The sequence below is a fragment of the Dermacentor variabilis genome, chromosome 3 (genome assembly GCF_050947875.1).
Source record: "Dermacentor variabilis isolate Ectoservices chromosome 3, ASM5094787v1, whole genome shotgun sequence".
NCBI lineage: Eukaryota > Metazoa > Arthropoda > Arachnida > Ixodida > Ixodidae > Dermacentor > Dermacentor variabilis.
In genome coordinates this window covers 134929966-134950170 of record NC_134570.1, presented here as the reverse complement: position 1 = coordinate 134950170, position 20205 = coordinate 134929966, and the positions used below count along the sequence as shown (strand labels likewise).

The 20205-nt window shown below is 47.6% G+C and overlaps 1 protein-coding gene across 14 annotated transcripts in view; it reads left to right on the top strand.

The window, feature by feature from the left end:
* Positions 1-20205, top strand: part of LOC142576305 (uncharacterized) — a 109400-nt gene that overhangs the window by 19985 nt on the left and 69210 nt on the right. For 8 of the 14 annotated variants that reach the window (XM_075686370.1, XM_075686374.1, XM_075686367.1 and 5 more), the window contains one exon: positions 679-856. The exons of 3 other annotated variants lie outside the window; for them this stretch is intronic. The gene's annotated coding sequence lies outside the window, so the exon portion shown is untranslated. The remainder of the gene's footprint in view (positions 1-678; positions 857-20205) is intronic. 3 more of the 14 variants (XM_075686369.1, XM_075686366.1, XM_075686365.1) reach the window with 1 other exon arrangement.

The following is a 20205-nucleotide window of genomic DNA, read 5'->3' as shown; positions in this document are numbered from 1 at the left end:
TTGTTTGCAGGCGCATTTCGCGCTTATAAATAAAAATTTGTACAGATGTGGAATTTTGGAGTAGAAGTTCTGATGACACGAAAAATTGATGTGATCAGCCTGCGAAAAAGTTGATAGTCACTTTAGCATAAGCTAAAGAGGATGAAGGCGAAAGCCTGCGCGCTCACGAGACATTCATTAAATTAGTTTGACATTCTCATTCGAGCGCATTGCTACTTCCTTTAACTTTTTTTTTACTTTTTACTTCTTTTTCACTTTTATGGTGTAATAACGTGATTTGACGGTGAGCCTAAAATGAAAGAGAATAGGTTTATCACGAATGCCGCTAGATTTAATATGGATGCTAATGCTTTCTGTTTATTACGTTTTTCCACAGTTTACCAAAAGCTAGGCAAGAAATTGACACCTAATGCTCGTTTATACAAGATGAAGTTGACATCTTCATTGTTTCAGCTAGTTCGCTACCAAGCAATAACTGCTATTTCTTTCAATCCCGATGACCGATTTACTATTCCATTGACGCTATCAGTACGTCATCTCAAGGAAAGTTCCAGCACATTATAGAAATGACAGCGACGTCAAAATAATACCTTTCGTTCTAATGGTTATGTTAATCCATGACATAAAACTAATGAAGCTGCATGAAGCAAGAAATAGTTTAATGAATTGATTTCGCAGAATTCTTCGTCGCAGAAGTCATACAAGAACATTTCTCCAATTATAGAAGCAGATGACTAATGGTTCTAAACGTGGATACAGTGCCGCAAATGATGTGCAATAGTCTCTCAGGGCCGCAGAGGATATATCAGTACGTCGCTTTGTTGGTTCGAAGATTCTCCATCGAGCCACACTTGGAGTAAGTATTTTCTTTTGATGATAATGATGTGGTCTATGCGTTTTAATACACGGATGTGCAGCTTCTGGGCTAACCTATACGACGATGCGGTTTCTCTTTTGCACTTACGTGGGGCTGTGGAACCTTTACTGAAGGCCGTTGTATGTGTCCAGATGGGCTAGTCAGAGATCCGGCATTTGTAATAGCAGGATAACTTGAGCGAGTTGATAGAAGTTCGTATTTGACAAGCAGCATCGCTAACGAGAGGAGGAAGGAACAAAACATCAAAACACAAGCGCTCACTTTAAAGTAAATGTTTATTCCCAAACGACTTGATTATATAAACAAGTGCGAACCTGTCTACAATAAAAAGCAGTGCCTGGCAGCACAAACGTGACGGTATTTGTTGTAAGAGGTGATGGTAATTGTCATTTATTTCCTCGGATTGTCACTAGTAGGTCACACACAATTGCGTTCCGCGGCACTGTACATTTTCAGTATATTTTACACTAGTAATTGCTTCTCAGGGTTCTCTCAAGTAAGTACCGGCAGGAAGTTCCAACATTTTTTAAAGCCTTGCTCTGGGTAAATTTCGATTAATATAGTTACAGAAAGTGTTTCCAACAGTAGTCATTATTCCACTCGAAAAGTATTTGCGAAAATGTTAAAAATTTTTAGCCATTTTTCAACTTGCACTTTCCGGCTGTGTGTGGTTCCTGAAAAATCCCCGCTCGGCAAACATCTGCAAAATCTACAAAAAAATTATTATGCTGACTTTTAACGCAGCCTCTCAGGCACGAATTATGATGGGCTGCTGAGAAACGTGGCCAACTTACACAATTTTATTTCAACGTTCTGTGGCAAACACAGAAACTCAAAATGATAGCAAGATCATTTCTGTACTTTCTGATGAATCTTCGTGAGTGGAGAAGTAAGTCTTCAATTTGTGTAGCCTCAGTCATATCGACTCTAATTGCGACAAGCATCCTTAATGTAATTCCGTCACATTTCGGAATCTGACTGCCTGTCTGTCCAAGTAATCCAGGTAGGCGGGAAAACGCTATGATGCAAACATACGTAGATAGAAACACACATAAATGGAAAGTTAGCTATTGCCTCCCACAATGTGCACGAAGTAGCCTGAAAATGCTAACGCTATAAAATTACGCCCGAAACTCTAAAGGAAAATTAGCGTTATGCTAACCATTATATGGGGTGATCATTTCTAAGTACTTCGAATTATTTAAACATAGCCTCTGACAGACGGCATAATTCTTGTCCTTGAGCTGAATTACTCGAAAAGTTGGACATTATTAAACGAGAAATCGAAGCACAACTTCAACTAATTAGCAAAGGTTCACTAACATACTTCATAATTAATTACTTTACTGCACATAATGTAATATATGAATTGTAGCCGGCGACGTTGGAAGATGTATCCAGTTGAAATAAATATCCACAACGATATCAATTTTCACATAACATTTTCCAAAACGTGGGTCGAAATATGCGGGCGTACCAGTTATCTTTTTGCTTCAAATCATACAAGACCGTTTTGCTAAGGAAGTATGGAACTAGTGCATATTGCGTCCAGCCTGATGTCGCATACAGTCTAAAAACAGAGAATTCCGGGCACCCTCTTTGAGGGAGTATCCGCTTGTCACATATTTCACTCTTTTCGAGAGTAGATCGACCTTCTTTGATAGAGAGTAGGGCGACTCCTCCTGACAGAGTTTTGTTATTCCACCACAAGGGAGTCTTAGCACTCTTCCGCAGAGTGCTAATACTCTCCCCCCACAGGGAGAGCTAGTACTCTTCTACAGAGTGCTAATACTCTCCCCACAGGGGTAACAGTACTCCCCCAGACCGAGTGCTTCTATTCTTCCAAGCCTAGTGTTTCTGCTCCCCCAAACGGAGTGTTTCTACTCCTTCAGAACAGAGCGTTAATACCATTCTCTATAGTGTGAAAGCACGATGTAGATCCATGGTCACGTTTGAAGGGATTCGAAACACTTACATGTGGGGATTATTTGATTCCTTCACAAGCAGCTTCTGCACTTATGCTTGGTGAATAGGATCTAATGCACAGTAGCCGAATTACTCACATGAATCATTTTCTCTTAAAAGGTCAAAATCTTTATTGAGCAGTCCCAAGACAAACTGAATAATAACTTGAGAAACATACTCACAAACACATAAAATGAGATTACAATGGTGGCCATGAAATTTAGAACACATATTCTCTAAAGTTTCATCAGTATTACAGTGTAGAAATATCCTTCAATTTCAATTGGCTCCTTCTTTTCAAAAATAAAGTAAACAGTTGAAAGTTAAACATAGAACAAACATGTGCAAACGCACGAAGTATTGACACTGGGATCAAAGAGAAATATATGCCACATTACTGGCCAACAAACGCATTACTGACACAAAACGCGTGCACTTATATGGCAGAGGTCACCAGATGAGCTGCTATGCGTGGGGCTGGTAATGTAGACAAATTGTGCAAGAAACTTTTTTTGCGTGCCATATTCTAATACTGCAGCTCATTTGATAACATCCTGTACAGCGTATGGATGTTCCTGACTTAGAGTACAGTGCATTTAGAAATGTGTTGTATATTCTCATCTAAGGCAGCAGGTCTAGCTAGCTTTGCTTATATTTCACATATAGTTATTCATGTATGGGTTGCACGCCATTGTTTCTAAGTGTGCCTTCTCGTGGTTCTGCAGCAATATCCTGCCCGGTCTCAAACAGGTGCAGAGGCGTATTATATTTCCTATTCGGTTGGCCTTCTCACGAAAGTAGTTTCCTGGTGCTGTTGGAATTAATCCGTTACACTTTCTCACAAATAAATAAAATTAAATTTACAATATTACCTAGTGTGTAGCAAATGAACATAAAACTGCAAGGAGCCTTGTCATTAAAATCTTCCGCATCCAATTTCTTGTCATATGTGGTAGCTTTTTATTCCCATTACAGTACGAATGCTATACTTAGGAGCAGCTTGCATAATTACATGATCAATTATTGTCACTCCATGAATATGCAATCTGACTGCAGTATAGCATGGCTCCAGATGTGAACCAAATATCAGATGTGATGAATATGATGCATCAAAGGCGACATAAGCATACGTAGAGGCAGGAAAGTGCACGAGAAAGACAAAGAAGCAAAACAAACTGCGAATGACACCATCTTGTTTCATATATCCCTTCCACGCACGTGGATTTTTCATGCGACTTAGTCGATGATATATCTATTTTAGATTACCTCGAAGTCTCGTTAGATGAGTTCCTAGATCTTCTCCACTCTGGCGGAAGCGTGGACGCACTATGGAATATCTTTTCAAACATGGTCGAACACTGTGTGGAAAGCTTTGTCCCATAACGTTTAAAAACAACTAAACGGAAAAATCTCTGGATAACTACAGAGATAATTCATGCAAAAAAAACCTAAAACGGAAGCGAAAATCGTCTTCAAAGAATTGCCAGCCAATTGACAAAAGCTGCATTTCTAGTATGATTCGCGAATTAAAAGGGCTAATCAAAGAATCTAGAAATGGATTCTATGTCACATTACAATCTTTTCTGAAAAAGGCCCTCGGAAAATTTTGGTGATATATATTAACCCCCCAGCTGCTTCTCGTTCGCATGAAACTGGAGATAGCGCTATAAAGCAGGCACAAGATTTCAACTCTGTCTTCTCGTCATATATTAACCCCCCAGCTGCTACTCGTTTGCATGAAACTGGAGATAGCGCTCTAAAGCAGGCACAGGATTTCAACTCTTTCTTCTCGTCAGTTTTCACACGCGATAACGGCTTCCTGCCCAATTTTACCGATGAATCTGAAAGGCCGCCTTTTCAAGATGCAAAAATTGACGAACAGGGTGCATTTAACCTCTTACTCCACATGAACACTAAAAAAAGTACGGGGCCTGACGGAATTCCTGAAGAATTTTTACAAAGGCACGCAGAGTGGGTTTCTAAATTTCAAACTGTAATTTTTCAGGCATCTATTAACCAGTGTTCCTTTCTCAGGGCATGAGAGCGTGCTAAAGCTATCCCAATTCATAAAAGTGGCAGCAAATCAGACGTAAAAATTATAAGCAGATCTCCCTTACTAGCACTTGTTCAAAACTATTTGAACATATCATATCTAAGCAATTATTGGCCTACCTTGACAACTACCATATCCTAAACAAATGCCAACACGGGTTCCGTCAGGGACTCTCTACAGTGACTCAACTAATAGAGACTCTTCACGATCTCACATATACAATAAATAACCGAGGCCAAACAGACATAATATTCTTAGATCTGGCCAAGGCTTTCTATGAGGTGCCGCACCCCAAGCTGCTATTAAAAATTAAAGCTATATTCAAAAACCCTCGCTTATCTGAATGGTTTTCGCCCTACCTAAGCCATAGAGACCAATTTGTCGCATGTGAGGGATACGGGTCTTCCTTTTCGCATGTAGAGTCTGGAGTACCCCAAGGAAGTGTATTAGGCCCCCTGTTATTTCTTTATTTATCAATGACATGCCGCACGACATTACAGTTCCCATCAGACTCTTCGCCCATGATTGCATATTATATAACCGTATCGAATCACCTGCCGATCAGACGGATTTAAATTCAAATTTGCAAAAGGTAAAAAACTGGTGTGACAGCTGGCAAATGGTTCTGAACTCTGACAAAACGGTTTACATGTCTATCACTAGAAAACCAAGTATTATTGATTACGATTTTTTCCATTGAAGGTGTCGCGTTAAAGAGAGTGTCAATATTTAAACACTTGGGCTTAAAGCTTACCTCGGATTTGCGTTGGAATGAACACGTTGATTACGTATCTACCAAGGCCCAGAAAGCCTTGTGGTCGCTTAGAAGAAATCTGTATAATGCTACCCCTGAAGTAAGATGCCGGGCATATCAAACTTTCATTCGACCATTTATGGAGTGTGCAAAAATTTTTTGGGACCCATAGACTTCATCTAATCAGTCTAAGCTGGATAAAATTCAGCGGCTTGCTGCACGGTTTATTTTTAACAAATATTGTCGTTCCCACTCTCCTACCCAGTTATGTGAACTTGCTGAACTTCCTTCTCCAGAGTCTAGAACTGAGTTATGACCGTTTGAAGTTTCTTTTTCTTATTATTCATGGCCATGTTAAAATTGATAAAGATGACTATTTTCACTTCTCTCCTAGTAACTATTTTCGTCATCGCCACAGTATGTATATCCCTCCTCCAATTAATCGCAATGATTGTTTTAAATACAGCTTCTTTCCGAGAGCAATAAAACAATGGAATCTATTATCAAACTCAATAGTAAGGACGTCAACTTTGCGCGATTTTCTTGAAAATGTCAAAAGCACATGTGTACGCATACCATAACTTGGCCTAATGGTTATACTGTACACCTGGGTAATGTATTACATGCTTTATTTGCCATGGTGCTACTATCAGTGCCTTCCCCAAAATGTACTTTATTTTTCTTTATCGTGTCAATATATTTTTGCTTGTATTGTGACCTACCACTCCTGTAATAGCCCAAAGTTAGGCTGACAGTATCAATAAGTGAAATAAATGAAAAAATATACTTGCACAATTAACCAACTACCTGAAAACAAAGCTTTTTCTCTACTGAAGTGGTTAGGATGCGCTTCAGTAAGAAAAACTAACGCACTTACAGAATCTTCGTCTCAAAACAAGTACATATGTGTCTAAGATTAATACATCACCTCACTGTGCACTCTGTCTTAAGTCCACAAGAATTATGCCTACAGAAGCCATGAAACTTGGCGGCTTTTGCTTAACACTATATGATAACATCCGCCAATTGATAAACAACTGTTCTACTCAGATGATCTCAGTTCTTTGCATTGAATGCATCTCTACCTCTACTAGCATACTTCGTTGGCAAGTAGATTGGAGAAACAACAATTTTACATTTTTAAAATAACTTTCAATTCTAAGTGACAATTCCAAGTGACTCTCCGGCTTCTAAGACATAAGGTACGCACCACAGTGCACAGAGTTAAAGGCCTTAATTGCTCATTGCTTTCGCTTCGGGAGGCACGAGCGGTTCTAATGAACTGGTTTCGTGAGCGTGCACGTAAACAATGACTTCTTAAAATGGTAATCTCTTCCCCCAATGCTTCCCCTTTCTGGAACCTAAAATGAGGCCATAATTCTAATGTTAAGTGTAAAAAATATATAAAAAGGAAGACATGAAAATGTGCCTGCTTCATGTCAGCGTTTGCAATACAGAATCGCAGTTGTTTCTATGTGCACCCGTGCATTCACATGCTGTTAAATGTAAGCTATTAAAGCTGTTAAATATATGTAAGCACATAACCAAGCATGAGCTGTTGCTTTTTACAGTGAACACAGGCACCGTACTCATTGCAAGTATGTATCATGTCACTAAGCAAATGCGCAATTTCATTGTACCACTATTTTTTCATAACGCGAATATATCTGTTGAGTGGCTTGACAAAAAGCATACACTTCTCACAGCTAATCAGCTTTTTTAAACACATTTCTAACTTTTCAATGACATTTGCTCCTATGTGTTTGTCTCCAGAGAGCATACTTGATTTTGACTATCCCATCAGAGACATTACATAAATATACCATGTTAAGAGCACGTGTGAATTTTCAACTTGGTGTGACATACTTTTTTTATTTTGTTGACATTTATTCAAATAGTACACCCAATATACCCACATTCTAGCTTTACTATCCAAATTTCATGGCAATGTATTTTGATTCTTTGGCGTGCGCTCCTCTGCACTACGTGAAGTCGTGCTGGGCTGGGCTCTTTGACATCCTTGTATCCTTGCAGCTGCCTTCTTGCATTATATAAAGCGGGTGCCTGAAAAATATCGTGTGCAAAAGTCAACATGAGCACATGGTGTAAACAACATCAAGACAGTCAAGGTCATGGCACTAAAAGAAAGCTTAGCTCTTAGTCTTCCTACTGAAATGCATGCGAAACATCTAAATGACTGCAACAGTCAACTCCTAAACTAACTTCAACTTTTAGATTGAAACAAAAAAGAAATAACGGACAGTTCATCCTCGTTCCGCACCAATGTTAAAATACTCCTGCTAATAAATAGAATATTGGTCATTGTCAGATGTCATAGGTCTGTCATTAGTCTCGTGTATCGCAAACACCACTTGTGACACATCCTAAGCACGTGCCCAGTGTGCCCCCCGCACCATCTCTGGTTGTGCCACTGCTCAACCCATAATTTGAGGATCATATCTACAAACATGATGCTCAGTAGGGATGAAAATATTGTCCTCCAGTTCAGTGCATATGAGTGGACGTGCCTATAACAAAGGGCAACAAGGCTTGTAATGGCAAGCTTACCCACATTTCAATAATAACAAGAAAGTTCACTGCGGCCTGCATCTAAGCTTACCAAAAGGCATGAACTTATTTTCATTTATGAGGTGCTCAATGGAGTTCATTTTGACAGACTCGACTACTGCTGCAGTTTCAAATCTAGCATTTTACATTCTTCAAGGCATGTAAAAGTTCCAGTTAGACAGCAGCTATTAGCTTATTAGACCAACTCTTTGTTTTGCGTACGACTGACGATTCGTAACACGGAATTAAATCAACATTTTATTTTGATACTTTATTTCTCTACTAAAATAATAAAGCGACAAACACACTTTGATCTCCCATGCAGAATCAAGATGTACACATTACGCTTGTAACCCCCACAGGAAGGGTGATTTAGCTGTTCATATGACATAACCCTGAAACGCCAACTCATATTAACAAATGCACAGGCATGTCCAAAACAATAAGCCTATGCAAAGCGCCCCTGCAATTGTAATTACACAGAGCAGCCGTTATATTTGATGCCGATGCATAACTTGCTGCTTGACAATTCACCGAGTTCGTAGATATAAGCAACCTTTCGGATTCGCACCGTGCTGGAAAGCCCCAACAGGACACATAAAATCCGACATAAAATCGCAAAATTTCAATACATGAGCAAAAACAGTTCAGTCTTAGGGCTAAACCCAATTGAGAGCGATTTAGTGCACGACGGTGACAAGCGACGGCTTCGAGCAACAAAACTGGCCCTCGCTTGAGCAGATTGCTCTGTTCTGGAAATCTAAAATTCGCCGCTCGTCTCCCGGAAGTGCTATGAGCGACTAGCCAATAGCGCGAAGCCGGAACTGGATGTACATCGCTCAAACACTACCGATAAGGAGTAAACGATTGAATTTCTTATACGTGCAAGGATAAGAACCTACTGCAAGACCTTCGGAAATATTTTATACAACATTTTACAGTAAAATACGTCAGCTTAAATTACTAAAGCACGTGTCACGCTAGTTTCGACGCGTGTTAATTTTGAAGCCCTCATACCGGCAACACCGGGCAGGCGTCGCTCAAACGGAGTACGACTTGTAGGCGACGAGCGAACGCGACAGCCATCTCCATCGCATCGCTTGTACCTGCCGCGCGCAAGATCACTTATATAGGGTTTATACGTTATTGAGCATAAAATATGGATCCTCATGCGTTTTCAGTAAGTTCAAGATAACGCTCCCAATTGACCTATTGTAGCATGCAGCTGAATGCCTGCGGCAAAGTTTCTAACTAGCACTGGTGCTGCACGTGACCTCAGTGTTCGCAGATTACCCATGGGCGAGACACCGTCAAGCGCGCGGCTTATTTATAGCGAAAGCATGCCGCCAGCAAAATGACGCCTTCTGTTATGTGACTCCTTATTTCAACAGCATTCCATACACACTAGACTGCCAAACTTTATAAATTCAAACACACAAAACGCTCGCTAAGCACACTCTGCGTAGGCTCGGAATCATGGGCTGGTGAACAAACCATTTTATGCGGCCTCTCGTCTCAAGTCTTATTGAACATACTATGGTGCTGGCAGCGTTTGCAATTTTCAAAGCTCTTACGGATAGCGGCAAGAGATAAAATCACACGCAGTTATCGCGACGACTGGCTTTTTCGATTGACATCAAGAGAAACAGCGCGCTTGCCTAGTCCGTTGTCAATCGCGTCGGCTAAGCCCCGCGATGACTTCATGGCGACAGCATTTCATATACGCAGAATGTGCACCTAAGTTAGAATTCACTTACCGTGGAAGATTTGTTGTTATATGCAACGAATGACGAACGACTGTCGTGTTTTCGCGGCGATGCGAGATGGCTGACACACGATCTCCCTTCGATGGCCTTCGTTGCTGCTCGCTGGACGGATCACCTTTCTCCGGTGCTGTGTTGTTCCGCGATGTTGAGCGCGCGCCCGGTGGAGCGACTCCGAGTGAAAAAGTAGAGCACTCGCTATGCGTTCTATTGAACTGTGGCTGCCTGTTCTTTTAGAAGCAAAACGGTGTGTTCTTTGTTCAGCGTGCGTGAGTGATGCATCGCCATGTTCGGGGCCAGCCTCCTACAGTTGAAGCAGATTACGCTACGTTTTGTTCTCTATGGTCGCAAGAGTAGAACGGACATTCTACTCTCTCTCTCTGAAGGGGAGAGGGAAAAACACATTTCACTCTCACCTTGGTAACGGAGTGAACAATTCATTTCACTCGTCTCGACATTTTGAGAGAATAAAAGAACGCTTTGAAGAGTAAATCGGCCGATTCACTCCTGCGATACCCTCTCTAGTTTTTAGAGTGTCTTCAAATTTCTTCCATTATGGACATGCACTTCAATCGGGTACGCCTTGGAACCTCAACGGCAACTTCTTACATTTCAATATATGCGCTAAATTAATTAATTAGGGCATTAATTAGAGCCCTCTTCAAAAGTAATTTAATATTTGTTTCGATTTCTCGTGGAAGTAACGTCCACCTCTCTGACTATTGCAGCTCACAGACTGGCATTATTTCATTTGCAGCAGGGCATATTAAGAATTCCAGGAAACTGAAATATTATCATTCCAATTTGACGCCGATCGATCAAATACCGATCAAATTACATACGAGCGACGGCCAGCCGATCCCCAGAGTGGACAGTATAAGAATCCTTGGGCTGCTAATTGAGGCTAAAGGCGGTAACACGCAAACGGTCATGAAACTCACGCCCAAAACGGAGAACATGCTCCGGCTGATCGTCAGGGTGACCAACTGCAGGGGAGGGCTCAGCGAGAGCAATCGCATCAGACTTTACTACGCCTTCCTTATGAGTCACGTAAATTACGTAGCCTCGGCGCTTAAATGGACCAAGAGAGACGCGGCCAAGATAGCGACACTGATGTGCAAGAGCATCAAAAGAGTGCTAGGTCTTCCGATAACTACAAGCACGGAGCGGCTTGATTGGTTAGGGGTCTACAATTCGCTAACAGAAATAATCGAAGCACAGACCAAGGCACAGGTCGTGCGGCTGTGGACCACCAGGGCGAGCAGACGCATTCTAGAAGAAGCAGGCATAAATGCAGAGGCAGAGTGCAACGCACGGAAGTTCGCGCTCAGTGCGGCGGTCAGAGGCACTTTCACAGTAGAACCGCCTCCGAGAAACGTCCGCCTGCAATTCAACGAGGGGCGCCGAAAGGCGAGGGCCCGACCACTGCTGAAATCGGCCGCCAACTGCCCGGGACTGGCTGTATTTGTAGAAGCGGCCCAGTACGGGCGCAGCGACCGGCACGCAGCTGTCTCGATACGCTGGGATGGGACGATCATTAACGCATCATCGGTCAAGAGGGTAACGTCTGAAGTGGCAGAGCAAGTGGCAATAGCCATGGCAATGGGGGACCCCGAACGTCCTTACGGGTACACAGATTCGCGATCGGCGGCCAGAGCATTCGCCTCGGGCTCGATATCGCGGGAAGCGGCGGCCGTCCTCGGCAACGAGGGAGCCGCGGGTCATCACATCGTCAAATGGTTTCCGGCCCACATGGGGGCAGACATGCACCCCGACTTTCCCAACGCCAACGAGCTGGCGCAAAGCCGCGCGCGAGGACTCACGCACCGCAGCGATCGTGGCACGCGAAGCCGCGGGGAGCACCAGGACCCGCTGCTCCCCTTCAACGAAATAACAACGCACTATCAGCTGTCGAGGAGGAACTTCCCGCTCTCCCACGCTAAGCTCACTAGACCACAGTCATCGATATTCAGAATGCTTCAGGCATGGTCGTTTCCCTCAAGAGGCAGACTGAGCCTTTATTCATCAGAGGTAGAGCCGCAATGCCCGGATTGTGGCGAATCGTATCGGGCAGTACGATTCGCAACAAGTACAGTACGCTGTACGATTCGCCACAAGATTTCTTCCACTAGTGGTTCCTTATTCGCATGTTTCAGAGTTAAGCATTCTAGCTACTCTTCTTCCTTCACAATAGGGTAACGCTGACTGTCTCTGACTGTCTTGCTACTGGACGTATAAGCAACGCTCTTCTTTGGTCGGGCTATGTTCGCAGTCCTCGCGACAGAACAAGCAGCTGTGGGTAGCGGCGAGCGGTGCTCAATGTACGATAACTGTAACACTGAGCGCCCGCGTCCACTACAGGTGTGCGCCATTCTTGCGATTGCTGCGCCTCTAGCGCATGAATAAGGCGGAGCATCAGACTTAGTCGCGGCAGATGGGGCCTTCGTGCACAGATGACCCCGGCACTATTTCATGGTCAAGTGAGTCACCTCATGTGAACCTTTACTACAAATATACTAAGCATTGGCTATATTCAAAGTCCTACATTAGCTTATCACTTCGTATTCCTCACAAGACCAATACATTAATTTCATCTTGTTTCATTAATGATATGCTGCATGTATCTTGATGATTTTTCATTAATATAGATATTATTATGTGTGGTTTGAGTGACAAGCTTTATTTCGCCGGATTTCTAAACGAACAATTAATTTTTTAAGCTGAACCAATAAAAACAAATTACCTTTCTTGACCTTGGAGAGAGCTTCTCAAGTAATGTTTCCCATTAAAATTTTTAAGGCCAGAGGCTCAACATGCTCATACCCCCGATAGTTTGCGAAACGTGGCGTGCTGTAGGCAAAGTCATGTGAGCTCGCCTCGCGCAGAGCTGCGCTCGTGCCACTGCTCGCGAGTTTGTCGTCGTCTTCCACAGCTGGCTCCGATGCCTCTCATCATGCAACGTTCCCATGTTGCTCCTCGCGCTCGTACCATTACTCGCGTGTTAGTCATCGTCTCCTTCCACAGCTGGCTCCGATGCCTCTCATCATGCAACGTTCCCATGTTGCTCCTCGCGCTCGTACCACTACTCGCGTGTTGAACATCGTCTCCTTCCACAGCTGGCTCCGATGCCTCTCATCATGCAACGTTCCCATGTTGCTCCTCGCGCTCGTACCACTACTCGCGTGTTGAACATCGTCTCCTTCCACAGCTGGCTCCGATGCCTCTCATCATGCAACGTTCCCATGTTGCTCCTCGCGCTCGTACCACTACTCGCGTGTTGAACATCGTCTCCTTCCACAGCTGGCTCCGATGCCTCTCATCATGCAACGTTCCCATGTTGCTCCTCGCGCTCGTACCACTACTCGCGTGTTGAACATCGTCTCCTTCCACAGCTGGCTCCGATGCCTCTCATCATGCAACGTTCCCATGTTGCTCCTCGCGCTCGTACCACTACTCGCGTGTTGAACATCGTCTCCTTCCACAGCTGGCTCCGATGCCTCTCATCATGCAACGTTCCCATGTTGCTCCTCGCGCTCGTACCACTACTCGCGTGTTGAACATCGTCTCCTTCCACAGCTGGCTCCGATGCCTCTCATCATGCAACGTTCCCATGTTGCTCCTCGCACTCGTACCACTACTCGCGTGTTGAACATCGTCTCCTTCCACAGCTGGCTCCGATGCCTCTCATCATGCAACGTTCCCATGTTGCTCCTCGCGCTCGTACAACTACTCGCGTGTTGAACATCGTCTCCTTCCACAGCTGGCTCCGATGCCTCTCATCATGCAACGTTCCCATGTTGCTCCTCGCGCTCGTACAACTACTCGCGTGTTGAACATCGTCTCCTTCCACAGCTGGCTCCGATGCCTCTCATCATGCAACGTTCCCATGTTGCTCCTCGCGCTCGTACCACTACTCGCGTGTTGAACATCGTCTCCTTCCACAGCTGGCTCCGATGCCTCTCATCATGCAACGTTCCCATGTTGCTCCTCGCGCTCGTACCACTACTCGCGTGTTGAACATCGTCTCCTTCCACAGCTGGCTCCGATGCCTCTCATCATGCAACGTTCCCATGTTGCTCCTCGCGCTCGTACCACTACTCGCGTGTTGAACATCGTCTCCTTCCACAGCTGGCTCCGATGCCTCTCATCATGCAACGTTCCCATGTTGCTCCTCGCGCTCGTACCACTACTCGCGTGTTGAACATCGTCTCCTTCCACAGCTGGCTCCGATGCCTCTCGTCATGCAACGTTCCCATGTTGCTCCTCGCGCTCGTACCACTACTCGCGTGTTGAACATCGTCTCCTTCCACAGCTGGCTCCGATGCCTCTCGTCATGCAACGTTCCCATGTTGCTCCTCGCGCTCGTACCACTACTCGCGTGTTGAACATCGTCTCCTTCCACAGCTGGCTCCGATGCCTCTCGTCATGCAACGTTCCCATGTTGCTCCTCGCACTCGTACCACTACTCGCGTGTTGAACATCGTCTCCTTCCACAGCTGGCTCCGATGCCTCTCATCATGCAACGTTCCCATGTTGCTCCTCGCGCTCGTACCACTACTCGCGTGTTGAACATCGTCTCCTTCCACAGCTGGCTCCGATGCCTCTCATCATGCAACGTTCCCATGTTGCTCCTCGCGCTCGTACCACTACTCGCGTGTTGAACATCGTCTCCTTCCACAGCTGGCTCCGATGCCTCTCATCATGCAACGTTCCCATGTTGCTCCTCGCGCTCGTACCACTACTCGCGTGTTGAACATCGTCTCCTTCCACAGCTGGCTCCGATGCCTCTCATCATGCAACGTTCCCATGTTGCTCCTCGCGCTCGTACCACTACTCGCGTGTTGAACATCGTCTCCTTCCACAGCTGGCTCCGATGCCTCTAAATCATGCAACGTTCCCATGTTGCTCCTCGCGCTCGTACCACTACTCGCGTGTTGAACATCGTCTCCTTCCACAGCTGGCTCCGATGCCTCTCATCATGCAACGTTCCCATGTTGCTCCTCGCGCTCGTACCACTACTCGCGTGTTGAACATCGTCTCCTTCCACAGCTGGCTCCGATGCCTCTCGTCATGCAACGTTCCCATGTTGCTCCTCGCGCTCGTACCACTACTCGCGTGTTGAACATCGTCTCCTTCCACAGCTGGCTCCGATGCCTCTCATCATGCAACGTTCCCATGTTGCTCCTCGCGCTCGTACCACTACTCGCGTGTTGAACATCGTCTCCTTCCACAGCTGGCTCCGATGCCTCTCGTCATGCAACGTTCCCATGTTGCTCCTCGCGCTCGTACCACTACTCGCGTGTTGAACATCGTCTCCTTCCACAGCTGGCTCCGATGCATCTCATCATGCAACGTTCCCATGTTGCTCCTCGCGCTCGTACCACTACTCGCGTGTTGAACATCGTCTCCTTCCACAGCTGGCTCCGATGCCTCTCATCATGCAACGTTCCCATGTTGCTCCTCGCACTCGTACCACTACTCGCGTGTTGAACATCGTCTCCTTCCACAGCTGGCTCCGATGCCTCTCATCATGCAACGTTCCCATGTTGCTCCTCGCGCTCGTACCACTACTCGCGTGTTGAACATCGTCTCCTTCCACAGCTGGCTCCGATGCCTCTCGTCATGCAACGTTCCCATGTTGCTCCTCGCGCTCGTACCACTACTCGCGTGTTGAACATCGTCTCCTTCCACAGCTGGCTCCGATGCGTCTCATCATGCAACGTTCCCATGTTGCTCCTCGCGCTCGTACCACTACTCGCGTGTTGAACATCGTCTCCTTCCACAGCTGGCTCCGATGCCTCTCGTCATGCAACGTTCCCATGTTGCTCCTCGCGCTCGTACCACTACTCGCGTGTTGAACATCGTCTCCTTCCACAGCTGGCTCCGATGCCTCTCATCATGCAACGTTCCCATGTTGCTCCTCGCGCTCGTACCACTACTCGCGTGTTGAACATCGTCTCCTTCCACAGCTGGCTCCGATGCCTCTCATCATGCAACGTTCCATGTTGCTCCTCGCGCTCGTACCACTACTCGCGTGTTGAACATCGTCTCCTTCCACAGCTGGCTCCGATGCCTCTCATCATGCAACGTTCCCATGTTGCTCCTCGCGCTCGTACCACTACTCGCGTGTTGAACATCGTCTCCTTCCACAGCTGGCTCCGATGCCTCTCATCATGCAACGTTCCCATGTTGCTCCTCGCGCTCGTACCACTACTCGCGTGTTGAACATCGTCTCCTTCCACAGCTGGCTCCGATGCCTCTCATCATGCAACGTTCCCATGTTGCTCCTCGCGCTCGTACCACTACTCGCGTGTTGAACATCGTCTCCTTCCACAGCTGGCTCCGATGCCTCTCGTCATGCAACGTTCCCATGTTGCTCCTCGCGCTCGTACCACTACTCGCGTGTTGAACATCGTCTCCTTCCACAGCTGGCTCCGATGCCTCTCGTCATGCAACGTTCCCATGTTGCTCCTCGCGCTCGTACCACTACTCGCGTGTTGAACATCGTCTCCTTCCACAGCTGGCTCCGATGCCTCTCGTCATGCAACGTTCCCATGTTGCTCCTCGCACTCGTACCACTACTCGCGTGTTGAACATCGTCTCCTTCCACAGCTGGCTCCGATGCCTCTCATCATGCAACGTTCCCATGTTGCTCCTCGCGCTCGTACCACTACTCGCGTGTTGAACATCGTCTCCTTCCACAGCTGGCTCCGATGCCTCTCATCATGCAACGTTCCCATGTTGCTCCTCGCGCTCGTACCACTACTCGCGTGTTGAACATCGTCTCCTTCCACAGCTGGCTCCGATGCCTCTCATCATGCAACGTTCCCATGTTGCTCCTCGCGCTCGTACCACTACTCGCGTGTTGAACATCGTCTCCTTCCACAGCTGGCTCCGATGCCTCTCATCATGCAACGTTCCCATGTTGCTCCTCGCGCTCGTACCACTACTCGCGTGTTGAACATCGTCTCCTTCCACAGCTGGCTCCGATGCCTCTCATCATGCAACGTTCCCATGTTGCTCCTCGCGCTCGTACCACTACTCGCGTGTTGAACATCGTCTCCTTCCACAGCTGGCTCCGATGCCTCTCATCATGCAACGTTCCCATGTTGCTCCTCGCGCTCGTACCACTACTCGCGTGTTGAACATCGTCTCCTTCCACAGCTGGCTCCGATGCCTCTCATCATGCAACGTTCCCATGTTGCTCCTCGCGCTCGTACCACTACTCGCGTGTTGAACATCGTCTCCTTCCACAGCTGGCTCCGATGCCTCTCATCATGCAACGTTCCCATGTTGCTCCTCGCGCTCGTACCACTACTCGCGTGTTGAACATCGTCTCCTTCCACAGCTGGCTCCGATGCCTCTCATCATGCAACGTTCCCATGTTGCTCCTCGCGCTCGTACCACTACTCGCGTGTTGAACATCGTCTCCTTCCACAGCTGGCTCCGATGCCTCTCATCATGCAACGTTCCCATGTTGCTCCTCGCGCTCGTACCACTACTCGCGTGTTGAACATCGTCTCCTTCCACAGCTGGCTCCGATGCCTCTCATCATGCAACGTTCCCATGTTGCTCCTCGCGCTCGTACCACTACTCGCGTGTTGAACATCGTCTCCTTCCACAGCTGGCTCCGATGCCTCTCATCATGCAACGTTCCCATGTTGCTCCTCGCGCTCGTACCACTACTCGCGTGTTGAACATCGTCTCCTTCCACAGCTGGCTCCGATGCCTCTCATCATGCAACGTTCCCATGTTGCTCCTCGCGCTCGTACCACTACTCGCGTGTTGAACATCGTCTCCTTCCACAGCTGGCTCCGATGCCTCTCGTCATGCAACGTTCCCATGTTGCTCCTCGCGCTCGTACCACTACTCGCGTGTTGAACATCGTCTCCTTCCACAGCTGGCTCCGATGCCTCTCGTCATGCAACGTTCCCATGTTGCTCCTCGCGCTCGTACCACTACTCGCGTGTTGAACATCGTCTCCTTCCACAGCTGGCTCCGATGCCTCTCGTCATGCAACGTTCCCATGTTGCTCCTCGCACTCGTACCACTACTCGCGTGTTGAACATCGTCTCCTTCCACAGCTGGCTCCGATGCCTCTCATCATGCAACGTTCCCATGTTGCTCCTCGCGCTCGTACCACTACTCGCGTGTTGAACATCGTCTCCTTCCACAGCTGGCTCCGATGCCTCTCATCATGCAACGTTCCCATGTTGCTCCTCGCGCTCGTACCACTACTCGCGTGTTGAACATCGTCTCCTTCCACAGCTGGCTCCGATGCCTCTCATCATGCAACGTTCCCATGTTGCTCCTCGCGCTCGTACCACTACTCGCGTGTTGAACATCGTCTCCTTCCACAGCTGGCTCCGATGCCTCTCATCATGCAACGTTCCCATGTTGCTCCTCGCGCTCGTACCACTACTCGCGTGTTGAACATCGTCTCCTTCCACAGCTGGCTCCGATGCCTCTCATCATGCAACGTTCCCATGTTGCTCCTCGCACTCGTACCACTACTCGCGTGTTGAACATCGTCTCCTTCCACAGCTGGCTCCGATGCCTCTCATCATGCAACGTTCCCATGTTGCTCCTCGCGCTCGTACCACTACTCGCGTGTTGAACATCGTCTCCTTCCACAGCTGGCTCCGATGCCTCTCGTCATGCAACGTTCCCATGTTGCTCCTCGCGCTCGTACCACTACTCGCGTGTTGAACATCGTCTCCTTCCACAGCTGGCTCCGATGCCTCTCATCATGCAACGTTCCCATGTTGCTCCTCGCGCTCGTACCACTACTCGCGTGTTGAACATCGTCTCCTTCCACAGCTGGCTCCGATGCCTCTCGTCATGCAACGTTCCCATGTTGCTCCTCGCGCTCGTACCACTACTCGCGTGTTGAACATCGTCTCCTTCCACAGCTGGCTCCGATGCATCTCATCATGCAACGTTCCCATGTTGCTCCTCGCGCTCGTACCACTACTCGCGTGTTGAACATCGTCTCCTTCCACAGCTGGCTCCGATGCCTCTCATCATGCAACGTTCCCATGTTGCTCCTCGCACTCGTACCACTACTCGCGTGTTGAACATCGTCTCCTTCCACAGCTGGCTCCGATGCCTCTCATCATGCAACGTTCCCATGTTGCTCCTCGCGCTCGTACCACTACTCGCGTGTTGAACATCGTCTCCTTCCACAGCTGGCTCCGATGCCTCTCGTCATGCAACGTTCCCATGTTGCTCCTCGCACTCGTACCACTACTCGCGTGTTGAACATCGTCTCCTTCCACAGCTGGCTCCGATGCCTCTCATCATGCAACGTTCCCATGTTGCTCCTCGCGCTCGTACCACTACTCGCGTGTTGAACATCGTCTCCTTCCACAGCTGGCTCCGATGCCTCTCGTCATGCAACGTTCCCATGTTGCTCCTCGCGCTCGTACCACTACTCGCGTGTTGAACATCGTCTCCTTCCACAGCTGGCTCCGATGCCTCTCATCATGCAACGTTCCCATGTTGCTCCTCGCGCTCGTACCACTACTCGCGTGTTGAACATCGTCTCCTTCCACAGCTGGCTCCGATGCCTCTCATCATGCAACGTTCCCATGTTGCTCCTCGCACTCGTACCACTACTCGCGTGTTGAACATCGTCTCCTTCCACAGCTGGCTCCGATGCCTCTCATCATGCAACGTTCCCATGTTGCTCCTCGCGCTCGTACCACTACTCGCGTGTTGAACATCGTCTCCTTCCACAGCTGGCTCCGATGCCTCTCGTCATGCAACGTTCCCATGTTGCTCCTCGCACTCGTACCACTACTCGCGTGTTGAACATCGTCTCCTTCCACAGCTGGCTCCGATGCCTCTCATCATGCAACGTTCCCATGTTGCTCCTCGCGCTCGTACCACTACTCGCGTGTTGAACATCGTCTCCTTCCACAGCTGGCTCCGATGCCTCTCGTCATGCAACGTTCCCATGTTGCTCCTCGCACTCGTACCACTACTCGCGTGTTGAACATCGTCTCCTTCCACAGCTGGCTCCGATGCCTCTCATCATGCAACGTTCCCATGTTGCTCCTCGCGCTCGTACCACTACTCGCGTGTTGAACATCGTCTCCTTCCATAGCTGGCTCCGATGCCTCTCGTCATGCAACGTTCCCATGTTGCTCCTCGCGCTCGTACCACTACTCGCGTGTTGAACATCGTCTCCTTCCACAGCTGGCTCCGATGCCTCTCATCATGC